The sequence below is a fragment of the Hemicordylus capensis genome, chromosome 2 (genome assembly GCF_027244095.1).
Source record: "Hemicordylus capensis ecotype Gifberg chromosome 2, rHemCap1.1.pri, whole genome shotgun sequence".
In the NCBI taxonomy this organism is placed as follows: domain Eukaryota; kingdom Metazoa; phylum Chordata; class Lepidosauria; order Squamata; family Cordylidae; genus Hemicordylus; species Hemicordylus capensis.
In genome coordinates, this window is record NC_069658.1 from 218144320 (window position 1) to 218153663 (window position 9344).

Genomic DNA, 9344 nt, shown 5'->3' on the forward strand with positions numbered 1-9344 from the left:
ATAAGTGACTGCAGAGAGCCTGAATGAGTTCTTTGCATCTGTCTTCACGGTGGAGGATACTGACCATATACCCACTCCAGAACTAAGCCTCTCAAGATTTAATGCTGAAGAACTGGGACAATTTAAGGTGATGAGAGAGGATGTTCTAAACTGTCCTGAAAACCTAAAAATTAACAGATTGCCAGGGCCAGGTGTCATCCAGCCATGAGTTCTGAAGGAACTCAAATGTGAAATTGCTGATCTCCTATAGGGGCGTGCACAAAGAGATTGTGCTGAAGCGGTTCACCTCAAGCTGGATCAGGGCAGGGTTTGATCATGAAGGTTTGACCACAAGGGTTTGATAAGGTCCCTTCCAGCTCTTCCATTCTGATTTGACAGTTGAAACAAGCCCAGACTCAGGTGGGAAGAATTACCATGACTCAGGATGTTCTCCCCATTTTTGAAGGAAATGAACCTACACGGTAAATCCAATGATCTGGGCTTCCTTTCCCTCAGTTGTCCCAAAGGTCCAGTTAGTGAATAACTCCTTCGAAGGCACATGTGATACCTGGGGTTGAGATGTCCTGCCTCAGCTGACCACCAGTAATGTCAGAGGGGCCTAAGAGTTAAAGAAGCTCTTTAGGATCTGATGGCAAACTCTTTTCTCTTGTTCTGCCTTCCTCTGTTTCTCACACTCACTTCTCTGTGGTTCTGCCTACATGCTATACAAAAACCACAAGCCTGCAACTCAGCAAGCAAATCCTAAACATCACTGTGAGTGGGGGGAGGGGCGGAGTGAGTCAAACCAATTAAACTCTGAACCTACACAAGTGAAGAATTGGGAATTGTGGGGTGGGGAGACTGAATGCATTAAAGGAGCACTGGTGTGCCCCTTTGGCTAAGGCGAGAAGGTGGGGGGAGAAGGTTCATTTCTGTCATTATTCGCCTCGGAATCGTACTGAGTATAAACATGACATCTCTTGAGATAACTTGAAACTTGGCATGCATGATATCGATTGATTGATTGATTAAGTGCCGCCAAGTCGGTGCTGACTCTTAGTGACCACATCGATATATTCTCTCTCAGGATGATCTGTCTCCAGCTTGGCCTTTAAGGTGCCTCGGTGGGGGGGGCGGGATTCATTGCCGTTGTCATTGAGTCCATCCACCTTGCTGCATGATATACTTGTGCCTAATTTCAAAACAATTTGATCCTTGCCACAGGTGCAGTAAGTTTTAGAGGGAGAGGGAGAGAGCAGTATGAAAGCCGTCTGGGCAATGCCAGGCTTGAGTGGCCATTTCGTGAGGGTGAGTGGTGGTGCCCATTTTGTGACATTATGTGTCACTTTCCCCTATTGGCTGTCGTGCCACTGCCCTGATTGGCCAGCTTGTCCTCTGAGCCAGGTGGCTTGCCTCAATGTGGCAACAGTGACTCCATTGGCTAATGGGGGGAAAGTTTTTCCTGGCTGGATGTGTGTGTGTGTGTGTGTGTGTGTGTGTGTGTCCCCTGGCTGCCTGTGCCTGTGGCCTGCTGCCTGCCCAGCCCCAGGCACCCAGACTCCTGGGCCTTTGGCCTATTTGTTGTTGTTGTTGTTGTTATTTGTTTAATTGTATTTCTCCCTGTTTAAAAGCTGCCTGATTCTAATTTATATTTTCAAAGCAGCTTTGCCTGGCTTCTGCTGCCTGTGCCTGTCCGTCCAGCCAGGCTCAGGGCCCTCGACCTCCCTCTGGGCCTGCTGCAGTTTATTTTTCCCCCTTTAGCTGCACTGAGTGACTGGGCCTGAGTAACTGAGACAGAGGCTTTTTTCTCTGTCCCTCCCCCCCCACCACTTTCAATTTTATTTTTATTCTTTTGGCCTTGGTCTTTTAATTTATATGTCTTTTAATTTATTTTAATGAAGTGCTTATTTTAAAGTGTGTGTTGGGGGGGGGCCTGCTGCTCCCCCCATCTGCCCTCCTTCTGGCTGTGAGCGAGTGCCAGGTGCTGTTCGCTATGATGGGGTGATGCGGGGTGGGGGAGGCTCTCAGGAGGGGCAGGTAGGACCTGCCTGCCTGCCTCCTTTTAAAGGGACCCCTCGCCCTGTTCCAAAACATTTCGGCTGCAGGGAGTCAAATCGTTTTGGCGCTTCTTCAAAGAGGCGCCAAAATGATTCAGGAATATCCCTAGTGTGTTAGGTGTGTTTTTTCCTTTGTGTGTGTTTTATTTTTACAGGTGTACTGTGTGCAGACTTTGATAGGTGCACTGTAGTTGTAGTGGGTGGATGATAGAGTTTTTTGAAAACAACCCTTTAAAACCCCAGAGGGGACTTTAGGGTGGTGGGGGTGGGGGTGCCTTGGCAAGACTTTAAGCACTGCAGTCTTGGAATTGCTCCGGACCCAGTAGGAGGGGCAAGGTGGAGGGTGGGCTACCTCCTCCCTTCCCGGGCCCTCCAACTGCTTCTTCAGGGAGTTTTCTAAGATTCTGAAATGATTTTTTTTTTTTTTTTTTTTTTTTTGGTCTCCTCACTCCCCCAGCCTTGGGCAGTCAGGAGGAAATAAGCAGGCTCTTCAATCTGGCTGGTCCATAAGTCCAGGGTCAAGGGTACCGCAGCCGGTGGCTCTGCCTCCCACAGCTGTGCCTGCCCCTTCTCCCTGCACCCCTAGTAGAGTGAGGGAACCACCTGGAGGTTGAATGTGGTGGCTGAGGGGGCTTGGAATATGTACGCCGTTGGGGGGAAAGCTGCTCTTGCACATATGCAAAAATTGCACAATGGTGGAGCCATTATTTCTAGCAGTCATACCATTGTGCAACTGTGTCTGTTTATGAGATCAGCAATACAGACTTCACCAGAAAAGACCAAGCCCCATCTGATCAATGACAATGTTGTAGAAACCCAGAATCACACACACAAGATGTTATTTCAACTCTGTTATGAAACAATGAAAATTGGAAGCAGCGGTTCAAAAGGCAACAATTCAAAGGTCTGAAGCTGGAGAGGTTCAGGAAGATGGGATCCCAGCTACTTGGCAGGTTACAAGGTGGGGTAGGTGGCCTGCCTGGCCACTCCACGGTGATTGTCAGCTCCTTTCACCAATCGCATGTAACCATCTTCACCTCACTCTTCAGACCAGCTGTAGGAGAGTAGACATGAAAAAAAGAATGAGAACATAAGAAGGGCCCTGCTGGATCAGGCCCAAGGAAGCCCATCGAGTCCAGCATCCTGTTTTGCACAGTGGCCCACCAGATGCCGCTGGAAGCCACAGGCAGGAGTTGAGGGCATGCCCTCTCTCCTGCTGTTACTCCCCTGCAACTGGTACTCAGAGGCATCCTGCCTTTGAGGCTGGAGGTGGCCTATAGCCCTCCAACTAGTAGCCGATGATAGACCGCTCCTCCATGAAGATATCCAACCCCCCCTTAAAGCCATCCAGGTTGTTGGCTGTCACCACATCTTGTGGCAGAGAATTTCACAAGTGGATTATGCATTGTGTGAAAAAGTACTTCCATTTGTTGGTCCTAGATTTCCTGGAAATCAATTTCATGGGATGACCCCTGGTTCTAGTGTGATGTGAGAGGGAGAAGAATTTCTCTCTATCCACTTTCTCCATACCATGCATGATATTATAGACCTCTATCATGTCTCCCCTCAGTCGTTTTTTTTTTTTTCTAAACTTTTCTCTAAATTTATTATTTCTCTGTGTAAACCGCCCTGAGCCATTTTTGGAAGGGCAGTATGGAAATTGAATAAATAAAATAAAACAAACAAACAAGCAAACAAACTAACTAACTAAAAAGCCCTAGATGTTGTAGCCTTGCCTCATAAGAAAGGTGCTCTAGGCCCCTGATCATCTTGGTTGCCCTCTACTGCACCTTTTCCACTTCTACAATGTCCTTTTTTAGATGTGGTGATCAGAATTGTATGCAGTACTCCAAATGTGGCCGTACTGAATGAACCCCCAAGGGACCTTAAAGGCCAAGCTGGAGACAGATCATCCTGGAGAGAATCTATCGATGTGGTCACTAAGAGTCAATTTGATCACACTATGGTCACTGTTCCCTAAAGGGTTGCTGACAATGACATCACGCAACAGGTCCTGGGCGCCACTCAGGATTAAGTCCAAGGTCACGTCTCTATGGTTGGTTCCAAGACCAACTTTCTAGGGTACAGTCATTTAGCATATCTAGAAATTTGACCTCTCTATCATTACCTGACTGTGAATTTACCCAGTTATGTGTGGGTAATTGAAGTCACCCATTATTACAGCCCTGCCTCTCCTTGACGCCTCCCTGATTTCCTGCTGCAACTCCCAGTCATTGTCAGCTTTTTGATCCGGAGGGTGATAGCATGTCCCCAGTAGCACGTTCCCTTTCAGGCCTTGGATTGTTACCCACAGGGTTGCTGTGGAGGACTCCAGTCCACCTAGGTTTTCTAGCTTGTTAGATTCTATCCCTTCTATAACATACAGTGCTACTCCACCTCCAAGGTGCCCCTCCCTGTCCTTTCTATAGAGTTTATATCCAGGGATAACAGTGTCCAACTGGTTCTCACTGTTCCACCATGTTTCTATTATGCCCACTATATCTATTTCTGCATTAGCAACGAAGCACTCCAGCTCACCCATCATGATACAGAGGCTTCTGGCATTGACCTGGACGTCAATACTCTACCTATCAGCCTAAATTTGGCTTTCAGGACCTCCTGACTACATTTCCCCACATTGTTGGTGCCGACATGCACCCCAACAGCTATCTCCTCCCCAGCACTGCCTAAAAGCCTATCTAGATGCTGTGTGATGTCCGCAACCTTCGCACCAGGCAGGCAAGTCACCGTGCGGTCAACACACGGGTCACAAATCCATCTCTCTATACTTCTAATGATTGAATCACCCACTAAGCCCCAACCCCCCAGAGGAGTATCCCCTGTGCCAGAGGATATGGGCTCATCTTCCACAGAAGGGTTCCCTTCTAAAGGAGCATTTCCCTCCTCCTCAGACCGATGTCCTCCTTCCCTGAGACCTTCATTCTCCCTGACAGCAGAGGAGCTATCAGACCTGGAGTGGGATGCCTCTATCACGTCCCTGAAGGTTTCATCCGCATGCCTCTCTGTCTCTCTGAGCTTCTCCAGATGCGCCACTTTGGTCTCAAGGGAACAAATTTGTTCCCTGACAGCCAGGAGCTCCTTGTACCGAGGACACACCCATGACTACATGTGGCACTCCGTGCAATACACTGGGAAGTGCCCCCTTGGAACCTGCACTTGGAACATGTACACTTACATAAACTGTATCTTAGGTTTTACTGAAATATGAATAATAAAAAAATAAACTTCCTTGTGTGTGTGGCTGCACATCTCACAATGATCCTCACTTCAATCTGCTATCTCACTCCTGGTTCTGTATGAATGGATCTTGCTTTTGTCCTGCGGTCCCACCCTCCAGACCAATGAGGATCCTCCCTTTAGCCCCCAGGTTCCTGCCTGAGAAGCAAGACATGCAGAACAGTACTGAAGACAGGCATGCCACAAATGAAAGCATGTCAAGGGCATGCCCAGCACATTCTTGCAGATGCACCACACCCACACTTGGCCCTCCAACATTTTGCAGACGAATGTAGGTATTTAATTAAACTAATTAATTAATATCTTTATTCCACTCTTCCTCCAAGGAGCCACGAGTGGTGCACGTGGTTAGGTTTATCCTCACAACAACCCTGTGAGGTAGGTTCAGGCTGAGAGATAAATGGCTGTCCCGGGGTCACCCAGTGAGTTTCATGGCTGAATGGGGATTTGAACTCTGGTCTCCCCATTCCTAGTCCAGCACTCTAACCACTACACCACACTGTTCTCATCCCAGCAAATTGTGCCCAAGCCTCCCACCCACTACTGCACTTTGCTGAAGACTGGATTCCACCTGCTAGATGCTGTGCAGTGCAGAGGGCCTTAGTGTGGAATGTGCACCTAATTACATGCAGGCACAGTACAGACCCACAACACATTACCCCTGTCCACTTGGAGATTAGATTTCTAGAGGCTCTGGAAAGGGAGCTGAATCCTGAACGATGTCACAAGTCATGAAAAAAGGCTGAAGGAGGTATTCCTAAGAGGCAAAACTCCCAAGAGGAACAGTTATTTACTAGGGAAATTTTTCAAAAAGCAAAGACAGTTGGAGCTTATTCGGGAACATTCTGCTACTCCATAGCCTACATTCCTCTCAGCCCTGTCTCTTACCCTCTCTACACTCACTATCAGTTAACTCTTCAGATGTTGCATTCAGCTCCCCTGTTTATGACCCCTGGAACTCATCTAATGCCAGCTGGATTCAGTGAAGTGATATATAAACAGAGGCCATTTTAGATGTTGTCCTCCATTTTGTGTGACTTGTGTTGCTTGATTTCATTGGCTGGGCTCTTGCTTCCCGGAGTGGCCAGATGAGTCTGGCTCTCCGGTAGGCTCTGCACTGTGCCAGTCCTTGAGAACTGGTACCCTATTGGCCAGGGGGGAGGGCAAAGGTAGGGGCTCCCAAAGGAGGGAGTTTCAAATCCGATTTAAAGCCAAGCCTCTGGCCTAACAAAATCACTCTGGCTGAAGTTGCTGCTTGGCTTCCTTCTGGCCTGTGCTGTTGCTTGTGCTGCTGGTGTGGCAAGAGTCTGCTTGGCAGACTGCTGTGTTTTTGTTCCCAATCACCTGTTCCCTTCTGCCTGTTTCTCTCTGCCCCCCTCATCTCTCCCCTGCTTTAAACCTTTCCTCCCCTGGTGTATGTCTGTTCTGCCGTGTGTGTCTTCTGCTGCTCCCCCCCCCCAAGTGAGTCTCTGTCTCTGTTGATCTCTCTCCCCTCTCATCTAGGCCAGGGGCAGCCCAGGCCCTTTGGCCTGAGGCCTCTCTCTGGCTCATTTCCCTAACCCAATCCCCACATTCCCCCACCTTTTTTTGCTTTTGGTGGCTGCTGCTTTTAAATCTGTCCGCTGAGTTGAGAGAGAGAGAGAGTCCTCCTCCTCAGCTCAGCAGCTACAGCCAGCTGTTTTTATTGTATTCTGGGTTCTTGGGGGGGGTCCTTGTTTTCTCTGGAGCAGGTGCTTTTCTGCTCCAAAGTCCAGTACCTCTCTGTCCTCCCTTTTCCTTCCTCTCCCACCCCTGCACTGAATCCCCATCCCCACAGCCTTTTCCCCCACCAGCCTTTTTATCTATTTTTTTTTCAATGTTTTGACTTAAAAAATTTTTGGGGGGCGGGTGAAATAGCTGGAAAGCTTTTCATTCTGCCCTACCCCTGCTCCAACTGTGCCTGCCTGCCTGCGTTGTGCCAGTCTACCACTAGTCTGGAATTCCTTCTTTTTTCTCCTGACCAGTGTGTGGGGCTGAAGATCTCCAGGACAATGATGGGGTAAGTGATTAGTTTTTTTGTCCCCTTTTCCCTCTTTAGTGTTCCTTAAATAGGGCCTCCTTTCATGTTTGGGTGTGGGGAGGTATATTTTCTGTGTACCTTGATTTCACAGGGTGTTCCTTGATTTCAAGGGGTGTTCCTTAGTTGCCATCCCAAATGTGTATTTTATTGCATTATTTTTGATTGGATTATTGTTGTGGGCTTGTCTTTAAAAGAGTTTTCTTTAAATAGGGGTTCTTTTCTTTTAAAAAAGGTTTCCAATAGGCATTTTTTTAAAAAAATTCCCCAAATAGTTTTTTTTTAAATCTCTCCTCCATTTTTCAAATTATTATTATTATTTTAAAAAAAACAAAAAACAAAAAACAGAGTCCTCTGGAATATCTGAGCACCATGTGGCAAGCAAATCTCACAGCAGGGTGGCAGGCAGAGATGGGAGGGGAGTCCCAAGCTGGTGCAGGAGGCCAGGATGTGGGGGCAGAGTCCCACAGGTCCCCATTGGCAAATTCTTTGGCCCAGGTGAGGTGGTGGCGCAAAGGCTCTCCTATCTGGAGGAGCCTGCTGCCGCCGAGCCAGGTCCTGGATCAGTGAGGGGTCCATCGGGTGGTGCACCACCAGGGCTGGTGCCTGGTGCAGAGCCTGGTGAAGCGGGGGGGCTCTCCTGCCGGAGACCTTTCTTCCATGGTGGGGGTGGAGGGCAGAGGCTTGACGGCTGGCAGTGCAGCGAGATTTCCCCTCCCACTTGCAGCCTTTCCAATGCTCCTCTTGCCACTCAGTGGGGGCCTCCCTGATGATGCCCAGGTAGTGGTGGAGTCCAGTGCTGGGTCCTCCCAGTCTGGCTCCAGGGGGGAAGGGTCTACTGCTGAGGTGGAGAGGGCGGCCCCTCCTCTAGTGAAGCCGGGCCATTCTTCTTCCACGCAGGGTGGAATGGGGATGGGCGATGGTGGTGGGTGAGCACCAGCAGCCCCCCAGGTTCATTCTCACCCAAGAGGCTCAGGATGGCGCCCAGGGCATCTGAGGCCACCCGGAGCAGTGATGTTTGGCTGCATTTGGAGGTCCCTCAATATGCCCCAACCACTGCTTGCTGTATCCACTGCAGGGTACAGGTCAGTCAGGGCAAGTATGCTAAGCATCTGGAGATGACCTCCATGTGGTGACACACGCGATGGTGTCACCCAGATCTCCCTGACTCCACTGGCAGCGCTAGTGCACCTCGTGTGCCTGCAACTAGCACTCGCAAGGGCAGTACACCAGCTTCCATGAAGCAGGGCACACTGCCAGTCAAGCAGTGGACGCAATCATCAGGCAAGAAGTGCTCTGGTCATGTGGACCCACGTCTCCTCATCCACCTCATCGGGGAGATGATGGCCACTGATGACCAGCCTTTTCAGGTGGTTGAACCCCGGCTTCTGTCAGATACTCGAACTGCTAGCACCCAACTACATCATCCCCTCAAGGACCACATTCAGCCAGAATGTGTTCCCCTCCCTGTACAGGTGGTGCAGGGAGCTTGTGTCAACAATGCTGCGTGCAGCACCAGCTGGCACCACCGTGCATTTCACCACTGATCTGTGGAACAGTGTGAGTGGGATGCACGCTGCTTTCCTGGCCCTGACTGCCCCTGACTCCACCTTCATCTTGCTCCAGCACCTGCTGGAGCAGGAGGTGGCCCTCAAAGACCTGGCAAGGAATGAGTCCTGGGCTGTGTGTGACCTATCCAATGTGGAGTGGAAGCTCATGTCTGAGATGTGGGGACATCACTCCTCTGAGCCAGGCCCTTCCTGCAGCTCTCCTCCTGAAGAAGCTGATGGGTGAACTCCGAACTTCGCTGACCATGCCAGAGGGGTGTGCTCTGGCTGGAAGGCTGAGGGCCAGGCTTGTCAACAGGCTGGCTGATGAGTTCAGTGACAGGGAGTAGTATGTCCTGTCTTGTCTCTGTGACCCAACCATCAAGGGCAATGTCGTTTGCACTGATGACTTGCCCAGGTGGAGGGACCTCCTGGTCAATAGAGTTA